This window comes from Pipra filicauda, unplaced genomic scaffold (genome assembly GCF_003945595.2).
Source record: "Pipra filicauda isolate LSUMZ 115617 unplaced genomic scaffold, ASM394559v2 scaffold11_size5308982_pilon, whole genome shotgun sequence".
Classification (NCBI taxonomy): Eukaryota; Metazoa; Chordata; class Aves; order Passeriformes; family Pipridae; genus Pipra; species Pipra filicauda.
Genome location: NW_024103652.1, coordinates 4,228,003 through 4,237,207, shown reverse-complemented (window position 1 = coordinate 4,237,207; position 9,205 = coordinate 4,228,003). Strand labels below are relative to the sequence as shown.

The window sequence follows — 9,205 nt, the reverse complement described above, 5'->3', positions numbered from 1 at the left end:
AGAAAAATATAATGCATGAATATTTCATTAGTAGATGAATACCCATCAAAACTTTACTTGAAATGCTTGAAAGCACCTACTGAATGCTTGCCAGTTATTTCATAAAACAGAGATGGTAGTAGTGCTGCTGTTGAAACAGGAAAAAATCTATTAGATCATTTAACATACTAAAACAATTATGGTATAATTATAAGGAACATAATTATATGTTCTTGATGTCTTTAATGGTGCAAGCCTCACTAATTAACATTAGAAATTCAATCAAAACAAATTATGCTTTAAAATTAAGGATGAACTTAAAGAGAAAGATCACATTTCCCAAGTCAAATAAATGTAACTTTGAATTCCACCTGATAGTAGGCAAACTCTTCACATGCATGCTAGCAGTGTCTCTCTCTTTCCACCTCCTAAATTTTACTTAGTGTATTTGGAGACATATCTAGATAGATAGATAGATAGATAGATAGATAATGTATATATACACTCACATGACTTACCCTTATTTAAAGTTATAATGTCAGTTTTGCCTGAGACAAAATCCAAGCGATTTTGGTTTAAACTTTAAAAGAAGAGATTCATATGGTTCCTACTGTATTTGTGTGTTTTCTTCATTTCCCTGCATTGTGTATAAACTTAGGATAAGATTTATGTCTCCAACTCTACCCTTGGTTTGTATTTTACTGTTATTTTTCACCTCTCAGGACAATGGGACTGTTTGTAAAACATAAAACTACACAGTTTTGGGGCAAAACATTCCATTCGTTTATAAAGTTTAGATATGTCGTGCCATGAAGACAACAAAGATCTGCTCAGACATTTCCCTATACATACTACTCTTTTTGGAAACATCTGTTTTGCAGAACTGGAATTAGCTTAATTGCTTCAATCCTGTTGTCATTCTCAGTTTTCCCCTGAAAGGGATTTCTCTGAGGCTCAGGCTGGTTCCAGTCAAAATATACAAGTTCTTTGGTTTGGTTTTTTGCAAACAAACATTGTATTCCATATCAAATATGCATCTATGCATCGGTTCAGGTTAACGTTGTGCTTCACAGGAAGTACAGATCAGTTGCTTGTAGCCCCTACGTCCCTTCACGTAGGGGACTTCCAGCCATTGGGTTGCATTTCACAAGATGTCCAGAGAAGCCTAGGTCTGTAAGTAGCACAAGCAATAGAAGTGATAAGGGCAGGAGTGTTTGAAAACTTTGCAAATATATAGAATAATATTTAATCCAAAAGAAACAAACATAATTTTTTTTAGTATTAGAGTGTTAGATACAAAACCAAATCTCAAAATATCTGAATTTCTTATGGAGTGGAAATTCCCCATTTTTGGCCAACTCTTTTCCTAGTCTTCTATTTCTGCTCTGATAAGGTTTTATATTTGGTTTATAATCTCATAAATTCAACAGAATAGTTATAGGAAGTCACACTGTGGAGATTAAAAAGAAAAAGAGGTTCAGTTATTGACGTTACATTAAGCAGATGAATGTAAGAAACTTCACCAACAAAAGAAAAACAAAATTCTCCATAAAACTTGTAGCATTCAAATATTACTCAAAACCTTTACATTCTATTTTATTTCTACTGAGACTGGACCCTAGCAAAAATACTTCAAAAATACTGCCTGGTATTGGAAAACTTCAAAAGGGCACCATCATTCATAAGAAGAGAAAAATCCTGTGAGAACTCAGTTTCTTTCAAAAACAAAGTAGTGTGTAGAGAGTAAACACTAGGTGTACATCACTTTCTATATTTTTGCTTTCCACTTATTTTCTAAAATCAACCAAAACAAAACTGTCATCAAATTAAGATTTTGGCCGTTTCACTGTTCTTTTAAGCAGATACACACAATAAAAGGTCTGACCATGAATAATGCTGAATACTGAGAGCACCAGCCAGTTCCCTAAATGTAGAAGACCAGTTCTAGTTGAGAGACCTTCAGATAGCCCAGGCATCCCAGTGCAGGCAGTGCAGTGCTTGCTTGCACCTTTTGGCAGGACCAGGCCCTCAGCACCTCCTCCAGGACTACATAACTCTTTAGTCAACTGATCCTCACCATGCCTTTCCAGGTCTCCTAAGCTCTAGTCAAAGGTATCACTACTCTGATTAGCTTAGCTCCCTGTTCCTGGCTGGCTTAGCCAGCTCAGGAACCAGCCAGGTCCAGCTGACCAAATGTAAGACATAAAAAATATTAGAAGGGTTACCGTGATTATAGCTTATTTCTGGTTAATCTTCAAAAAAATCTTGGTATGAGGACTATGAGCTTCCAAATCTTTATTAATCATTAGAAAAATGTAGACCTAAGTATATTCCTAGAAACACTGGACTTTATCAGAGCATATCAACCACAGCAGTGATCAGTGCCAGTGAAAATGTGTAAATTTTTCACAGAATAATTGCATTGGAGTATTTGAATTCTAAGAAGAAAATTCAGACAACTCCAAGCATAATTTGATTAATCAACACCTCCTCAGTGAATAAAGAGTCTCTCATGCTATTAGAGGTTGAACGTATTCAAGAGCTATGCTGGAGAGTAACAGAAAAAATTGACTGAATAACACAAACTTGACAAGTCTCCCACATATAAGATTGCTTTTTATTTCAGTTTCTGTTCCATTCTGCTGTTGAACCAAAGATGATGGGATGCTTCAATCCCTTTAAATACAGCAGTGTAATGCTTTTGGTGTTATAGGATAAAATATCCCTGTCTGGTTTCATTGTCTGCCTTCAACAGACAATGTTTCCTGGTGCAGCTCAAGCTGGAGTATGGAGACACCCTGTACAGTTTTTCCATGACAATTTCCACACTACAATACACTTTCTTCTGTAGGCTGAAGTTTTCAAAAGAACTTTATTTGTATTTTATTTTCATATGGTCAGTTGTGCAATAAAGTAGGCTTCTGTTGTTTGGTTTAAATTGCAAGTGTATTAATGAAAAATGTTAAAAGAAGAAAATTTAGTGGTTTTTTTCCTTTAGTGAGTCTTATAATAACGTATTTTCCAATGCCCATCGTATTTTCTCCTTTGAAGAACCACCAAAATACCTCTGTGGCACTGGCAAGCATTTTGCTGGTATTTGGAATGGTAGCACACAATGACAAATAAATAAATAAATAAATAAATAGTAATAAAGAAAAAAGTTACATCCATTTCACTTTGAAACAAATGATTACAAAGCAGCTGATTACAACTGGAGAAAAGATGTAGAAAGGCAAAACGCTAGAAGTATCAATTGTAGTGAATTAACTGGGGTGTTCAGTCTCAAGAAATGGATTGACTCTCAGAAGGAGTTTTAGTGGTGTGAAAACTCACATTGCGTTTCTTCAGCACACAGAAGATCAATCTACCTGATTTTCCCCAAATTAGAAAAGCAATCAGGTATCTTAGCAATCTATTGTCTGCTAAGAGCGATAGGGATCCTTAGAAAGCAGAGGAACAGGAAGGAAAAACAAACCCAGAAAATCTTTATTGTACAGTAGTACGTGATGAAGAAATATGTTTATTTCTCATAAATTTTGTCCTAAAAATGAATTTTCCAAAACCCTTTTGGAAGAAAATATAGCCCTCATTGTTAATTTGCTTGCTTGTCAAAGAAAGGAAAAAGTGGTAGAAAAGCAATTTTGGGTGCTGCACAGGATTCAGACTGAGTTTCTCATAAAGTTTTTTTCCTAAACTTTATCTAGCTATTTCAATCGTTTTAAAGACGCTGTTAAACAGAAATTCCAACATGTGTACAGATAATTTCAATTTTTTTTTTCTCTTTTGCTCAAAATCTGTTGTGGCATTATTTAGAGTTGTGTACAATAACTTCTCTTAACATCTTCATCCTGTAGATCAGCAACTTAAGCATGTCTAATCTTGATCAGGTCCTGAGGTCTTTGACTGCACAACAAACTGTGGAAGGATTTCTGTGAGAATCTGTGGGAGATTTCCAAACCTGGTCTGAAAGAACCCAACTTTCCTTTTCAGACTTGAAGATATTAACTTTTTTTCCCAAAGTTACCTGAGGTGCATGTGCACTGCACATTTCTTTGATATTTTAAATCTGTAATTAAATGGATTGAGCAAACAGAATATGTCTTACCAGGCACTGAAGTGAGACTGACAAGCCCCTAGTTTCCAGGATCTTCTTTCTTGCCCTTCTTGAAAAAACAGGACAACATTAAACATTAAGCATTAAACAACTCTGCCTTGTCTCTGTTCCTGTTTGTGAGGTGACCATACTTATCCTGTAACAGGCTGATGATATTTCTGTACTGCCTATTACCATTAATGTATTTGAAAAAACTCTTTTTATTGTCCCCGGCATTTCTGACCAACTTCAACTCCAGCTGAGCTTTGGCCACATGAATTTTCTCCCTACAGCAGGAAGCAGCATGTCTGTATTCTTCCTATGTCACTTGACCTTGCTTCCACTGGGCATACACCTTCCTTTTTTGCCTTATTTCCAAGAGAAGATCCCTGCTCAGCCAAGTTGGCCTTCTGCCTCCCCTGCTTGACTTCTGACATTTGGGAATTGCCTTCTCCTGTGCCCCTGGGAGGTGGTGTTTGAAGAGTGACCAACGCTGATGGACCCCAGCACCTGCAAAATCATTTGCCCTAGAGATCTTACTTACTACTTCCTTGAGCAACCTGCAGTCTGCTCTCCTCATGTCCAGAACTGAGGTTTTGTTGGCACTTTTCCTCCTCTCAAGAGAGATTTTAAATTTGATCACTTTTTGGTCACTGTGACCAAGACAGCCACCAATCTCCCCTTCACCACAAGATCTACTCCGTTGACAAGCAGCAAATCAAGGAGAGCATCTTTCCAAGTTGGCTCCCTTAGGACATGTTCCATAAAGTTGTCATCCAGGTTTTTTAGGAATCTCCTGGTCCAGGTTGTACCAGCTATGTGATGCTCCCAGTTGATTCTGGCAAGCTGAAGTCCCCCATAAAGGCAAGGGCAGTTGACTTGGAAGTGTCCCTTGGTTCCTCTAAGAATAATTTGTTGGTATCATCATCCTGTCTGTGAGGTCTATAGCAGACTCTCACAATGACATCCACATTATTTGTTTGCCCCTTGGTTCTTACCCAGAGTCTCTCAACTGTGCCATTGCCAGCTGTGAGCTCCATAAGTTCTAACCCTTCTCTACATACAGTACTACCCCTCTGCCTCTTCTGCCCTGTTTATCTCTCCTGAAGAGCCTGTATCTGTCCAACAGGGCACTCCAGTCATAGGTCTCATCCCACCAGGTTTCACTTAATGCCTATGATGTCGAGTCTCAGGGATGGACCAAAGCTTTGAGCTCCTCTTGTTCCTCACGCTGTGTGCACTGATGTAGAAACATTTCAGGTGTGGTACATTGTAGTCAACACCTCATGAAGTAGATTGAGGGATACCACGAGGGCTGGTTTTCTCATGTTTTGGCACACCATCCAATTTTTTGTCACTGGCAAGCCTGGTTTTGTCCCCATCCCCTTTCCAAGCTAGTTTAAAGCTCTGCCAACCAGTCCCACCAGCTCCCCTGTGCTAGAACTCTTCTGCCCCTCTGACAAAGGTGTCAATAGATCAGGTGCTGAGTAGATCATCCCATGGTCAAAAAACCAAAAATTTTTCTAATTACTCCAACTTGGAGTCACTCATTGACCTGATGGATCTGGATTATTTCTTGGTACCAGAAGAATAGAGGAAGAACCTGTACTCCTGTTCCCTCTACCATTATTATTATTATTATTATTATTGTTATTGTTATTGTTATTGTTATTGTTATTGTTATTATTATTTTATGTTCCATTTCTGTCATATTAAACTGTCTTTGACTCAAACCATGAATTTTACTATTTTTTTCCCCAATTCTCTCCCTTATCCCACTGAGAGTAGCAGGAGTGAGTGAGCAAATGTGTGGTGTTCAGCTCCTTGCTGGGTTAAAATCACAACACTTGCTAACAAAAAATCTAGCACCCTGTTTGCCTCACTCTTTTTCACTCTTGTTTCTTGCATTCAGTCCTTCCATCCTCACTACACCTTTTGCAGTTTTCCTTTTGCCTTATGTGCAATCAGGCTAATCCCCTCTCTGAAACAGGGCTGTCTGTTCACAGAAACAGGGGCTGTACAAAAGCCTGGAGAAACCCCAGTGGGCCTCTTGACTCCACAGCTAGTTCAAAACCTCCAGTCTTACTTGAAGGGACTGTCAAAGGCTGCTGGATGGTGATGGATTTTTTTTTTTACGTGGCACAAGCAGTGTGTCTTTCGTATGCCCATCTGCTTCTATTCACCTTGTTGCTATACAGATGCTACTTTTTCTTTCCTTCTTTATTTTGATGGACGACAAGTTCACAAACATTTGGGAGAGGCTGGAAGGAAGTAATTGGATTAGTGGCATTCATCTGGTGCTGAGTCAGAGCAAATGCTGACTTTCTCAGTTCAGTGACTCCTGAAAGCTGACAGAAGTCAGCACAATGTATGAGTAAGCCATAAACTGTCCTATTCCTCCAAGTCTTTTGATATAAATTTAGTACATACTTACTCCAGGAATGTAAAACTGCTTCAGTGAGTGCTTTGTTCCTACACTCTTTCTACTTGGAAATTAAATCACACATGTTAAGCAAAACCCATCTTATATATAGATACTATTATAGGGACAGATATGGAAAAAAATCCCTGCAGGACTTTCTAAAAATTTAAAAGACATTCACTTTGTTGTTGCATATCCAGTATTACTATTCTTGCAAAGAACTTTGCTAATTATTTCCTTATAATGTATAGCCACAGTATGATGTTCAAAATAATGTGAATTTTAATGAGAAACTTGGTTATTTAAATTTGCAATTATCCATCTGGGAACCCAAATAAGTAATTAGTAATTTTTGTCAAAATAGTACAGACCTGTAATACCAAAAATCTCACCTGAAGGAATTTAAAATTAGAAATTATCTGTTCTGCAAATGCTTTAGAACAACCAATGTATTTGAAGATTGTTGGCAAACGGTATATGACCAAAAATAGAACAAAACCAAATATATTAAAAACTTGTATTGAATTCTTTAGCAAATTCAGATTTAGTTTGTCATGATACATATTTGAAGTGCAAGCTTGAATTTTCTTTTTAAAACTATTAAGCTTCATGCAACTAGAACTAATATTGGTCCAGTGTTTGGGGGCAATTTGGTATGGGGTTTTGAGTATCTTTGATCTTTCACATAGGTAAGACCTTTTTGAGATAAAGTTCTAAGAAAAACAATCTAATTTCATCAGTCAGGAAACATGAAGTTCATGAACAGCATTAAATTCAGCTGGTGCAGGATCTGTTAGATCTATATCCAACAGAGTTGACAAGTCTGATGCTTTAAGTGAACTTAAAGTTATCAGTCTTATTTATTCCTTATCATGACTGCAAACAAAGAAAAAAAACAAATGAAAGAGAAATAAAACTGAGCATATAGTACTTCAGCCATTGTGTCTGGCATTAGAGCTATTTTTAGACAAAAGGAGAATACATGATAGTTTGCTATTAGATAAAATTTTTTTCAGTTACTATACGAAAAGGTCTCGCCCTTTGTAGAAAGACAGGTAATGCTCTGAAATGCAGCATGTTTCAGTAGTTTTGCTTTTTTTTCCCTGTATGTATTTCACATCTCAAATCTTATTTGCATAAATGAAAACAGGCCAAGCCCTACAGTAGAAGCAGAAACTGACAGTCAGTGTCCACAATACGGTTCAAAACTGACCTCCTTCTAAGTAGCAACATCATTCCACAAAAGTTTCCAAGGAGTCAGGTCTCAAACTTGCATTTTCTATAGGGTGACCTTAAACTTTCTCAAATGCTACCTCACTAATTCCATTTGTCTCAACACAGATAAATATATATTTTTATTTATATTTCTGACTTTTCTCCTGGATATTTAAAACTCCTCACAACTCTGGAAGATCTCTCTTCTCGTTAAGATTCACTTGTACAGATCATCCTTGGCCCCAGAGAGAAACGAAATCCCAAAGAAATGCTTGAGCTTCCCTGCACCAAAGCCATTGCAGAGAGATGAGCACCAAGTTTTGTTCTCTGAGGTTCTGCAACCATAAATCTTTTCTCCTAGGATAAAATTCTGCTGATGGATGTCAAGGTCTATCTTCTAACACAATAAAACATAAGTATTTTCCTGACAGCAGAAGGTAAAAATTTGCCCTTCAGTAACAGCTTACAGTAATATTCCTGTTTTGTAGAGCATAACTCCACTGTGGGCCATTCAGGACATAGTTAGTTGTTTCTGGTAGCATTAGGCTCTTTTAATAGAAAAAAAACACCTCTCAGTTGCTAGTTAGTGTGAAAGATCTGAGCTAGGATGCTCTGGAAGGTTTATGCAAAGGCAAAGGAGAAGGATTGGCGTAAACCCTCTTTGAAGGTGGTTTACCCCGATCCATTTTACTGTGCATCACAACACACGTAATATTCAATTACCAATCCCCAACAAATGAAGCAGTAACCAGCAACATAATTGAGTGTGCTAACATGATTTTCAGAATATGTCCTGCAAATGTCAGTGTACTGGTTCAATGTGCTGATGGCAACATCCTGATAGAACAAATGAATAAACATAATTCTTATCTCAAGTTGGTAGTAAAGCAATTAAAATTCCATTACAGAGTCCACAGAACAAGTAGATTTAAAAATATTCTTATGATTATTAGAAATTTAACACAGAATAGGTATTGTTGATTCCAGAAGTCTTTTTTTTTTTCCCTTCAGAGAACAAACCTTGAGGTATTGGAGGCCACATTTCAGGTCTAAAACAGAGAGATAATGAGACTCATCTCTTTTGTACAGTGCTTTAAAATTTCCTGATGAAAAGTGCTATATAAGACCTCGATATTATTATGATTAATGCTCATAATCATCTTGTCAGTACTTTTTCCCCTTCTGACCTTGTAGTTCCCATGTAATAAAAGGCACTTACCTCACTGCTTGATCAAGCTCTTAAGACAGCTCAGGCAGCAGGTTTATGCCTCCTTTACAGGAGGCAGATTCAAGAATCTACCTAGGTGGCTTGATAAAAGAAATGGGATGCTCTGAGGAAAAAAAAAAAAAAATCATTGATTCTTATTTATCACAGAAAGTTTTTCTTCTCCTCAACTGTCAGGCTTTTTTCTCCTTGGATCACTGTCCCTTTATGTAGGACATCCGTGGAAAGCAATCTGAGTGAGTTATTTGAGAGGAGATGCATTGAGAATAGT

The 9,205-nt window shown here is 37.2% G+C and overlaps 1 long non-coding RNA gene across 1 annotated transcript; it reads right to left on the bottom strand.

Moving 5' to 3' along the window:
* Positions 1 to 916: 916 nt before the first annotated feature.
* Positions 917 to 8,993, bottom strand: LOC120324362. The gene is made up of 3 exons (XR_005565626.1): positions 8,929 to 8,993; positions 4,085 to 4,142; positions 917 to 1,150 (listed from the first exon to the last, which is right to left on the bottom strand). It is a non-coding gene; the product is annotated as an uncharacterized LOC120324362 (long non-coding RNA).
* Positions 8,994 to 9,205: the final 212 nt, after the last annotated feature.